Here is a 13,020-nt window from a genome sequence, read left to right on the forward strand (position 1 = left end):
CTCTATATCTTCTACTCTATATCTTCTACTCTATATCTTCTACTCTATATCTTCTACTTTATATCTTCTACTCTATATCTTCTACTCTATATCTTCTACTCTATATCTTCTACTCTATATCTTCTACTCTATATCTTCTACTCTATATCTTCTACTCTATATCTTCTACTCTTCATATGCCCAGTTTAAATAAGAGAAATGAGCTAATCAGTATAATAATAATAATAATTTACTATAAAACTATAATAGTAAAATGTATTCTAAACATATACTGTAAAAAAGCAGTCGTAGAAAGCAGAAACATTATACATGTATATAGCCGATATATTTATGATTCTATCATCTTCAACTTCATCGGAGTCCCAACAGCCATGAACTATTTCTTAATAAATGATTTCACCTATCAAAGTGGTCTCTGTCATTCAACTGAGATGATATAATACAATAGATTTTTATAAAATAAATGCAAGTCACTTCAAATCAGTTCATTGACACCCTATTTTATTGCTCTCCAGTAGCTATCTATTGTTTGTTTTCCCTGTTCTAACTGTCTCTTGAGCTTTTGTATTTGTTCCTCTTACTTTTGCCATTTCTTTTGCCTGCGAACTATCAGTTTCCCTGAAATGAAAAATATTGCATAAACAAAAATGGATTTGAAAATCATCTAGGAGTGTGCTGTAAGTTCCACAAGACCTACATATATGAATCAAATAGTATTTTTTATAAACAATTAAGCATTGAGCATAAATTATGTCATTGAACTTTAACCAAACTCACTATCAATACAAATTAATCATTATGCCAAGCACGGTCTCTCAGCAAGGTCTCCAAGCAAGGTCTCTCCAAGTCTCCAAGCATGGTCTCCCAAGGTCTCCAAGCAAGGTCTCCCAAGGTCTCCAAGCAAGGTCTCCCAAGGTCTCCAAGCAAGGTCTCCAAGCAAGGTCTCCAAACAAGGTCTCCAAGCAAGGCCCAAACAAGGTCTCTAAGCAAGGTCTCCAAGCAAGGTCTCCCAAGGAAAGTAGATCACAATGATCGTTGCCATATTTTTTCATAAAAAAAAACAAACATTTTTCAGCAGCTGTGGCTCGTTGTTTATACAAGACTTCTTCATCTTTTAAACATGAAATGAGGAGCCATATTGAAGGATGTTTTTTTCCAACCACATCATTGAAATGGCTGTTCCAGGCTAAGGTGAAAAAAAAACAATTTGCTGAATAAACTTATAATAAAGTTAGGCTATGAAAATTATTTTTTTTTATTCACAATGTGAACTCAACTTGTTTCCTAAAGTTTGAATGAAAATCGGATACAGTTTTTATTTTAACCTTGTGGAAGCTTATTTCTGATTTACAGCAGATTGCTTTTAGCCCACTAGCCTTATAGGATCTTAGCCTAAATACTGAGTACTGCCCATTCTTACTGTTGTCTACATAATATTTTATATGCACATTTACAGCAAAATATTTAAAATTTGTAGTGAAGGCAGCGAATGCGTGCTTTTTGAATGCTTCTCTTTATTATTGGATTACTTTGAGGAAGAAAAAATTATATATTGAGTGACAATAAACTTTGTTGGTTTTCAATTTGTTGAAGTTCTATGCAATTAAATATGAATCAGAATCAGAGGAAATTAAAAAAGATCTGTCTTTATAGAATACAGTCTTAAGAACAAAACTCTGCCTGTATACCGCTAGTGAAATTGTTTTACTGACAAATATTTTCATAAACAAGATTCACCATATTCCACAAATATGAGCAATATGCAATAACTAGGGAAACCTAATTGCAAAGCATCCCTGCTATTGTGAGGTAGGGGACGATGTCTGATTTGTTTTGCTTTTAATATTTACCTTCCACATAGTTGTTACTCGTTAGTCCGTGTGCTTCTGTCTCGAAAATATACATTCCATACGCTGATCTGAATGATTTTATGTATAAAAGTATCATGGAAGTAAGTTAGTAGCCTCTCCATGGCTGGAAAATCTTTAAAACATTCCATTATAGCTACTGATCTCTTTAAGCTACTACAACAATAAGAAATAAGAAAACATTAATTTATAATTCAGATGTCATAGAGGAAGCATGCTGGAAATCATACTAACAGATATTTTATCGGATTTATAGGTGGCAAACTCAGACGTTTGCTGCATTGGCACTCTTACAAAATATTTTGTAAAACTGTTTAATGGCAATTGGTGGCTCGTATTTTTTGGCTGCTTTAAATTCACACTGAAGTTATATTATATTTATAAGTTATATTATATTCATACATTATATTATTCTTCAAAGAACACATGCCGGATGAAAAGTTTCATTCAAAGTATTACCATATATACTCATGAGTTTTTGGGAGACAATTTTAATGTAAAATTTCGGGGGGTCAACTTGTACATGAGTAATGTTTATGAACATGTTGCTGCCGAGTCGAATAGAATGTGAGTATGAAAAGACAACTCTGTTATTATAGATGCAATATACACACCGTGGTATGGAGCCTTAGCATACACTCATAATAATGATAGTTCATCATATAAATGTTAAAGATATTTCATAAAAGTACTGGTATCAAATATCAGTAAAGATAAGATATATATTTCTATTGATCAAGCTTAGTACAGGACTTTCAATCATAATATAGCAGCCTCAAATGTTGTGCTGTACTGCCACCGATCGGCTTCAAATTTAACAAGTAATATATTTGGAAAACAGTATGCGAAATTTTACAACTGTAAATTCCAAATAGGCCCTTACTCTATAAATATGCACTATTTGATTATTACCCGCTGAGTAACCCACACACGGCAATGCAATTGTTGATAAACAGGCAATGCTTACCTCTTAATTATTTTAGCATGCGATCATTCACAAACAATAGTATAAGCGAGTCAACTAAAACCTTGTTTAAAACATGTTGAAGAACTATTTATCGTACCGAATAAAAAACTTTGAAAGCTACATTTTTATTTCGCATTGCAACAATGAATTCAGTTATAATGATTTTAAAATATTTTGGAATATCGGGGTCCACTTATACATGAGTCATACTTATCATAATGCAATTTGTCTTGAAATTACCTATCCACTTGTAAAGAATTGCCATTTCTACTAATGTAAACGCTGAGTTCATATATAATTCTGTCAGATTCTATTAATCAAATATGCTGTGTAAAACTAATCTTCCACGCATAGAACTGCAATGATTACTATAGCATTAAACAACTTCTGCTATAGTTTGCTTATTAATCAGTAAAATACTTTCCACTCATTGATGATTTGATCGTTAGTCCTATCACTACCATATTTCGGTGACCAGACGTATTTGCTTTTAAATAACTTTTTAATGCACACATCTGCTGATCAGCAATTGCCCAAATGTTTATCATGTCAAGGCAGAAGACGTTTTCACTATGGTGATCCAAATGAAATTAACAAACATATATAACAATAAAAATCTTCATTACAATAATCATACTAATTTAATACAACTTACTCAAATGCCTCGATCACATGATGTGGCGGGAGAGATCCCTTGCTTGAAAGTTTTTGTACGATCTATTGTACATTACAATCTTTCTTGTGTGCCGATTTCACACCAAGAGCTGTCACCTTTCGAGAAATACTCTGGGTGAAACGGAAGTAGCACCCACATATTTTTACATTGGGCCATGCTGCTTTTACTGCTTCGTGCAGACTTATCTCAAAGTCGCAAAAAATCTCCAGAGCACTAATTTCTTCAGTGCCCTTGACTACCTTGAGCATCTACAAATGTATAAAGTCATTCACATTTAGGCAACAATTTTGAAAAATTACAAAAAAATTTAAAACATGGTATACTGAGAGTGCTAAATTAGTGCTCATAAGCTTGATTTATTTTGCCGGCTATGTGATGAGTGGGGTGATCAGTAGAGGTGCTTTTATAAAAACACTATAAGCACAAGAAGACTACCATCTACAGCCATCTCCTTTCTCGGTGGTCCCTGATGATCTGACTCAGATTTGCAGAGCCTGAGTTGATATGAGTTGGCTAAAACATATGGAATCTCCATTGTTGCTGCTAGCGTAACCTTCTGATGTGAAATATGATCTTTCAGCTTCCATGAACACCACCCAAGGAGCCTGCATAAACAAAGTTAAAATAGAGCAGAATGAGAAACAGGAGTTCCTGAGTAACCTACATTTATAATATCTTTAAGTGAGGAACATACATGTAGGCCCCAAAGATACTCGCCGTTGGTTACAAGACAAATTGCACCTCCTTGGTCAATTGAAAATTTTTTCCAAAGCTGCTTAAAATGCGCTGTTGCTGGCTTGGTAGCAAGTAAACGCAAACACATTATACATCGCTAAATTCAAAATCTTGTCACTACATAGAATATCGCATCAAGCTATGGTTAGGATGCAATAAAATTGGGTTCTCTGTAAGTTCCAAAAAACAAAGGTTATCGATTGGCTTAAACATCATTAGGTTTTTGTGTTTTAAAAGAAAAGAGTATAAATGTATTACTCCAAAGACCGACTCTTGAGGTAATTTCTAAAGACATGTCTTGCATAATGCCAGACAGAAAGATTTTTTTCAATACACAGTATAAGTATCTGAATTGTCGGTTTCAGCATGGCTCAGCGCAGAGAGCAGCAACAGCAAGTAGCTCTACGCGAGCACACACAAGAGAAATCCGACTCTATGGGAGCCTAAGAGCTTTATATGACTTAGCAAGAATAGCATGCAATATCAAGAGGGAACCTTGGCCCTATGATTATTCATAATATAACAGAATAAAGAACATAGACTACTGATTATATTTATAACATAACTGGATGAGGAATATAGGCCCTCACGATTATATTTATTTTACAATTGAGTGCAAAGCATAGGCCCTTATGGTTATATTATTATGCTAATAGAATGAAGAACATGGGCCATCATGATTATATTTATAACATAATAGAGTGAAGAACATAGACCCTCATGATTATATTTATAATATAACTAGCTGTGCTTCCCAGCGTTGCCCGGGTATTAAAATTAGTTTATAAACAATGAGAAGTAATGAGAGTTGCCTGCCACTTGCTATTAGCCTGGCACAATGCCAATGGAAAATTTGATAAAGCTTACTAATGAGAGCTATTCGTCGAAATCACCCTGCGTAGTACGCAAAGCCGTTGGGTATTTGCTCCCATATAGTGTTGGGTATGGCAACATGATTATGATGTCGCCATACCCCGACCATCTCAACGGTCTAATTAGTATGGTGTCGGACTGGTGAATGGGAGCGCCCGAGATCAAATCTTCTTCAGTATGGATTCTTTATTCTAAGATTTTAATAATAGCTATAGCTGGACATACCGAAAACAGATGACAAACTTTGAGAAATATATACAGTCAAAATCGGATAGCTCGAACACATGGTTAACTGGAACGGATTTGTTTGGTATATTCCCACGCAATGATGAATTGCTTTAGATAACTCGACCTCAACATCATTAACTCGAACAATTTCTTGCCCAACAGCTACTGACACATTATCTCTTTAGAATAACACTTTATTCCAAGCCATCGAGAAAGACTACAACTTTTAGTAGTTCTTATGTGTCGTTATTACCAGTATCGGCAAAATATTTTCGTTAATAATTTTTCAAAAGGTTTGCAGAAAATAAAATTTCACCAAACATCCGCTTAGCGATGGCCCTTCGAACGTCAGGAAAAGCGAGGTACCCTTCTAATAAACTTAAAGATTGACTTGCAACAAAATTCACATTACAGTTATTTGGTATCAAACGGTTCACCACGTCTTACTCTGCTGTGTTGTAGGTGCCAACTATGTGAAAATATGATTACAAGCTCTTAAAAACTCAAAAACGAACAGTCAATCGCCGCCATCACAAAAATGCCGAAGAATGGAAACCCTATTCAAAATGGCTCTAATGGGATGTAATTGAACACGATGTGCTTCTGTCTACACTTTCATGCAACATCATTCATCGAAATATTTTCACAAATGTACTTTACTAATTCAATAAAACCATGTCTATTGTCCTTGTGTGTAAATTTCATCATCATTGTAATGCTGTCACTTTGATCACTGACATCTCAAAACCTACCGTAAAAACTCGTTAAATTTTTTAACCTTAGCTCGAAAGAGTGCAAATCATCCTCTGATAAACATGACGAGCCTGTTGGTCACCTGTGATGGTCAAAAAATGCTGTATAAATTGTCTACGCCATTTGGCAGGAAGTATGGGTCGCATGATCAGATTACGACTAGATGACCAGACCTGGCTGAAATCAAACTGTAAGGTAGCGAGCATCTATATTTGATACAGGCTTTCCAGTAAAGCCCGAAGCGTTTGTCATAAATTAGTGCTACGAGACGTTTTATATTGAGCCTTTTATTGGCCTTCAATTTCACGTGATAACATCACGTGCCAAAACAGTAACCAAAATATTTGAGTGCGACATCGAAATAAAGAGATTCCAAACTACAGCATTTTTGTAATGGCTGCGATTTACTGTTTGTTTTTGAGCTTTTAAGAGCTTGTAATCCCATTTCCACATATTTTGCACCTACAACACAACAGAGTAAGACCTAGTGAACCGTTTGATATCAAATAACTGTAATGGGAATTTTCTTGCAAGTTAAACTTTATGGTAAAATCGGTAAAATTGATCTTGTTTAAAATGATCAAGGGAAATTTTTTTCTGAGTCTTTTAACCATCAAGATCAAGTTTTGTATATGTACATGTATCTACAGTACTGATAAATACATGCATCTTTGATTTATATACGGTATAGTTTGTATATGTACATGTATCTACAGTACTGATAAATACATGCACCTTTGATTTATATACGGTATAGTTTGTATATGTACAAGTATCTACAGTACTGATAAATACATGCACCTTTGATTTATATACGGTTAGTTTGTATATGTACAAGTATCTACAGTACTGATAAATACATGCACCTTTGATTTATATACGGTATAGTTTGTATATGTACAAGTATCTACAGTACTGATAAATACATGCACCTTTGATTTATATACGGTATAGTTTGTATATGAACATGTATCTATAGTACTGATAAATACATGCACCTTTGATTTATATACGGTATAGTTTGTATATGTACAAGTATCTACAGTACTGATAAATACATGCACCTTTGATTTATATACGGTTAGTTTGTATATGAACATGTATCTACAGTACTGATAAATACATGCACCTTTGATTTATATACGGTATAGTTTGTATATATACATGTGTCTACAGTACTGATAAATACATGCACCTTTGATTTATATACGGTATAGTTTGTATATGAACATGTATCTACAGTACTGATAAATACATGCACCTTTGATTTATATACGATATAGTTTGTATATGTACATGTATCTACAGTACTGATAAATACATGCACCTTTGATTTATATACGGTATAGTTTGTATATGAACATGTATCTACAGTACTGATAAATACATGCACCTTTGATTTATATACGGTATAGTTTGTATATATATATGTATCTACAGTACTGATAAAACATGTACCTTTGATTTATATACGGTATAGTTTGTATATGTACATGTATCTACAGTATTGATAAATACATGCACCTTTGATTTATATACGGTATAGTTTGTATATGTACATGTATCTACAGTATTGATAAATACATGCACCTTTGATTTATATACGGTATAGTTTGTATATGTACATGTATCTACAGTACTGATAAATACATGTACCTTTGATTTATATACGGTATAGTTTGTATATGTACATGCATCTACAGTGCTGATAAATACATGCACCTTTGATTTATATGCGGTATAGTTTGTATATGCACATGTACCTACAGTGCTGATAAATACATGCACCTTTGATTTATATGCGGTATAGTTTGTATATGCACATGTATCTACAGTACTGATAAATACATGCACCTTTGATTTATATACGGTATAGTTTGTATATGCACATGTATCTACAGTACTGATAAATACATGCACCTTTGATTTATATACGGTATAGTTTGTATATGTACATGTATCTACAGTACTGATAAATACATGCACCTTTGATTTATATACGGTATAGTTTGTATATGAACATGTATCTACAGTACTGATAAATACATGCACCTTTGATTTATATGCGGTATAGTTTGTATATGTACATGTATCTACAGTACTGATAAATACATGCACCTTTGACAGTGCTCTGATAACTTGAACACTTTTATTCGGTACCGTGTAGTTTGGGTTATCCAAGTTTCACTGTTTATAGATTGAGTGAGGAACCTGGGCCCTCATGATTATATTTATAATATAATAGAGTGAGGAACATATGTAGGCCTTCATGATTATATTTATAATATAATAGAGTGAGGAACATATGTAGGCTTTCATGATTATATTTATAATATAATAGAGTGAGAAACATAGGCCCTCATGATTACATTTATAATATAACAAAGTGAGAAACATAGGCCCTCATGATTATATTTATAATATAATAGAGTGAGGAACATATGTAGGCCCTCATGATTATATTTTTAATATAATAGAGTGAGAAACATAGGCCCTCATGATTATATTTATATTATAATAGAGTGAGAAACATAGGCCCTCATGATTATATTTATAATATAATAGAGTGAGAAACATAGCCCCTCATGATTATATTTATATTATAATAGAGTGAGAAACATATGTAGGCCCTCATGATTATATTTTTAATATAATAGAGTGAGAAACATAGGCCCTCATGATTATATTTATATTATAATAGAGTGAGAAACATAGGCCCTCATGATTATATTTATAATATAACAAAGTGAGAAACATAGGCCCCATGATTATATTAATAATATAACAAGGTGAGGAACATAGTTCATCATGATTATATTTATATTATTATTAATATTGAATGGGAAACATATGGGCTTGCAAGTATATTTATTGAACAGTATCAAATGAACAGCATAGGTCTTTCCGAGTTTGTTTAGTAACATCAAGTGAGGTACATAGGCCCTTTGAGTACATTGCACAATATCGAATGAGAAACATGGACCCTTGGATATATTTCGCAAAATTGAGTAAGGAACATAGTTTGTCATGATTATATCCATAATATAATTGAGTGAGGAACATGAGCCCTCAGGATTGTTTATTTACTATATCAATTAGTGCGCAGCATCGGTTTTTTGGCATATAATATCATGTAGGGAAAAGAATTGGCCTAGAAGAAAAATTGTATATTATCACAGAGTACGTAACATAGGCTTACATGATTATGTTAATAATGTTAAAGAGTGAGAAATACAGATTTCATACCTTTTTCTGATTAGAAATGTAGGCTCACACGAATTCTTGCTATTTAATTAAAGAGAAGAATTAAGGAGTCCATGAATTTATCTATAATACTTTAAGATCATAAAGATAATAAATTTATGAATAAACAATATCGGTTTTTTATTGTCTGCGCTAATTCAATACTTTGTGTATTATCACTAGCAATTTTTAGCGAACGTTCATTCGTCGATCTTTTTGTTTTCTCTCAAGTGCAGCAGAGCAAGTTGTATTGAAAGAAAAGTCGTACGGAAAAAAATGCACGAATTGCACTTGTTTTAGAAGTTGTCTGTCTTTTTGAAGACTTTCATTCTGTTTTGCGGAAAGTATGGAACATAGGGCATGTGGAACATAGACCTGTTACCTAATGGCATTGGTACGCCTAAGCTTTTGAATTTTCTGATTCAACTCTACCCCTACAAAAACGACCCAGAAACTGACCAGAGTTTGAGCCACTGCCAGTAAACCCCAGGGGTTCACTTTCTTCTATTCATCCCCAAGGGCTAGTCTGAGATGTTATAATATGCACCTTTTCCACTGAATCATACATTAATAAAAACTACTCCATATCACTTCATCACCAGAATAATTGCCCATATTTTTGGCTCAACCACTGTTCCTACTTAAAACAGCGATTTTACCACCTTAGCCCTACTTAGGTGCCATTTTACTACTGCCTGCGATGGATATGGACTAGTTGGACTAGTCAATATACACTGTACATGTCAAAGTGTTGGCATGAGATACACACTTCCAAGTTCATCTGCAGTTATTCAATTCATTAACAGTGATAAGTAAGTTCAACGACTATGTACAGTTGTCTATGTATGAAATGCTTGGAAGCATACCTTTGGCTTAGCCAACGCCAGTAGCATCGTCATCGTCCGAGCTACCATAACCATTTTTTTCTCTGTATATTCAGTCTACAGAATTTACATCACTTCTATTATCTGAATTATTTTCATACTGATCAGACAAAAAATCATTAACGATCACAGGATCAAATAAATTTTTATTTTACCGTTTTGAACGTCGAGCCGGATGTTGACAGGTTTTTCCAACTTCCATTTTTTTAAACGAGTCGCGATTTATTTAGCTTTTAGCACAAGGTAACGCCTCTCAGATAATCGTTTCATATTGCAGTTCATCGACTAATGTCTTGTTGATAATATGTAAAATTTACTAGTGTTTATATCCTTTGTCTATTGTTATAGTCAGGGAGCAGAGTAACTCAACTGTGAGATGTTAATCCCTTTCTCAACTTTTGAAATATGATGCATGCAAAGAGTCCCCAACATTTATATATTTCTGTTTGCACGTTGCACTCTGTAACATCATTTCTTATATACTTTCATGCTTAAATTACATCTCATCAAAGAGCGGAGGCGTAATAAACAAGTCTATCACTGTTGCCATGATGACAAGGATTTTCACAGACTGTGATTGGATAATTGCAACAAAACATCATAACTCGCCAATTTGCTTAGTAATGGTGGCCCAAGCTTGTAGCATACGCTGTCTGCACTGCATGCGTGAGCTACTGACTTCAAATGATTTAGCAGTACTATTACCTCAACAAATAAAAACGGTAACTGGACACGTTGACCATTATAAGGTCAACAATTTAGAACTATTTACAAGTATTGCTAGGTAAGCCGATTAATTTTTGTTTGTTGATCAAACCGAAGACCTTGTTCATTCACGATGATAGCCCTTAATTCATTGTCATTGAATATCAAGAACGATGTCCATATTGCCAATATTAATATGATTCAATCACTATTTACTGACAATTCATTCCAAGCAACTAGCAGATGTCATCACAGACCAGACTTTACACGTGATGTGGTTAAATATTCCATTGTAACCTACCGTTTTGTTCGTTTGAATTTGATGATCCTGATTATCTATCCATCAATCAAGGCCAATCAACATGATTTGAACTGAAGACCTAACATGAGGAAACACTTAGACGCAACTCAATAAGTTATTAACCTTTTTTACTTGCTTTCTTGTCATATGATCTGCCTACTAGATCCCAGTAGATTATTATATGAATCAGATTGGATGTTATGTTGATATTGACACCAACCATATCTCCAACCCTGACCCTAGTTTGTGTTCGGAATAGCCAAAACAAGGTTGGCTCTACAACTGAAATGTTTTGTAGAGCACTCACAGATTTGATGAACAGAGGTAATGTGCTTCAAGCACATCAACCTTGTTATATTAAGTTCAACATAGTAGAAACTTATAGAGGGCACATTCTGAACAACAAGTAAGTTTTATGACTTATCATGTAAGACACAGCGTCATAGCTTCCCGGTTGCCTGTCCCTACCAACATTCTCACTGAAAACTATCAGTTTCGATACTGAAGTATTGAATAAGATGACACAAGAGTTCATCCTTCAGCCGCGTTACCAACTACTGCTGCGTTTCGATGACCTCCTAGTATGCTCTCAAACTGCAAGCTGCATTCTTTTTCATGAGTTTGTCAATGTTTTCCTAGCTAAACAGACTGAAGAAAAACTGGATTTACTGACTCTGACTAGGGAATTATAGACTATAGGCTCAATCCTAAATTTATGTATTATTTTTATAGCCAAGTGCATCCACACCTCTGAGTATTGAGGCCTCAGATTCCTGTCAAGACTCCTATGAGCCTCGTCCCAAGCGATCAAAGACAGGCTCTAGTCAAATATTAGGCCCGTTATGTGTCATATGTGGTGGTGACGCTAAGTCAAAGAGGGTTACTCGGAAGGGAAAACGAATCTATGACAAATTGTGTAAGGCACAGACTATGAATGCTGGTAAGTTTTTTTCTGCATCTGCATCAAATAGTAAACCTTTTGACGCTTTTAGTGCTCAAAAAGCAGTCAAATTTAACAATTTTTTTATCCTCTCCAGACCCTTTCTGCCAGAACATGTGTCAAGAATAGATCATAAGCACGCCAATGACTTTAACCACCATTTAATAATCACAGTTTAGCACAGTTATTTTATAGTGATTTCTCAAAAGTCATATTTCATGTTCTCAGGCACCATATACATTATAGTGTGGAAAATTCTTAAATTTATATGAACGTGTTGAAAGGAACGAGTTATTATTGATGTATTTCAGTTGCAGTTTTTGGCTTTGTTACAAACTTTACGCCCTAATCCCCAAACACAGTAAGAAAAGGGTTAGGGAAAAGAGAGTCAGAAAAGAGAGGCTTAAACATTATAGATTGGTTATATTTGCTCCAAGTTGTAAGACCTTATTTGTTGTTATTTTACACTGTGTTCTGCCAATGCAAGACCTCATGTGTTGGGAGGTGCTTTTGCCAGAAGCAAGGATTACCTTGCTCTGAACACTGCACATGCTCTATGAATAATAGCTGTTCAAACTGGAATGTAGAAGAGGACTGTGTCTCGGACACTGTTATATATTCATACTGTAACACGTTCAATAATAAAGAACCACAGGCTAAATAGACTACTATAAGTTATAGTTACTGGAAATAACGGCTACGGTTTAGACGTCTAGGAGACACGTGACCCCTCCATCAATATATAAGAACTGGAGTTTTGTGATCTTGAGTTCACAGTGAGTGATATGAGCTATATATATATATATATATATGTATATATATATATATATATATATACAGTCAAACA

At 34.2% G+C, this 13,020-nt stretch overlaps 1 long non-coding RNA gene across 1 annotated transcript; it reads right to left on the reverse strand.

The window, feature by feature from the left end:
• Positions 1-213: 213 nt before the first annotated feature.
• LOC137387478 (uncharacterized) lies at positions 214-4,107 on the reverse strand. Its single transcript, XR_010977911.1, has 3 exons — positions 3,491-4,107; positions 778-2,024; positions 214-618 (listed from the first exon to the last, which is right to left on the reverse strand). It is a non-coding gene; the product is annotated as an uncharacterized lncRNA (long non-coding RNA).
• Between the last annotated feature and the right edge of the window lie 8,913 nt (positions 4,108-13,020).

The sequence above is a fragment of the Watersipora subatra genome, chromosome 2 (assembly GCF_963576615.1).
Source record: "Watersipora subatra chromosome 2, tzWatSuba1.1, whole genome shotgun sequence".
Classification (NCBI taxonomy): Eukaryota; Metazoa; Bryozoa; class Gymnolaemata; order Cheilostomatida; family Watersiporidae; genus Watersipora; species Watersipora subatra.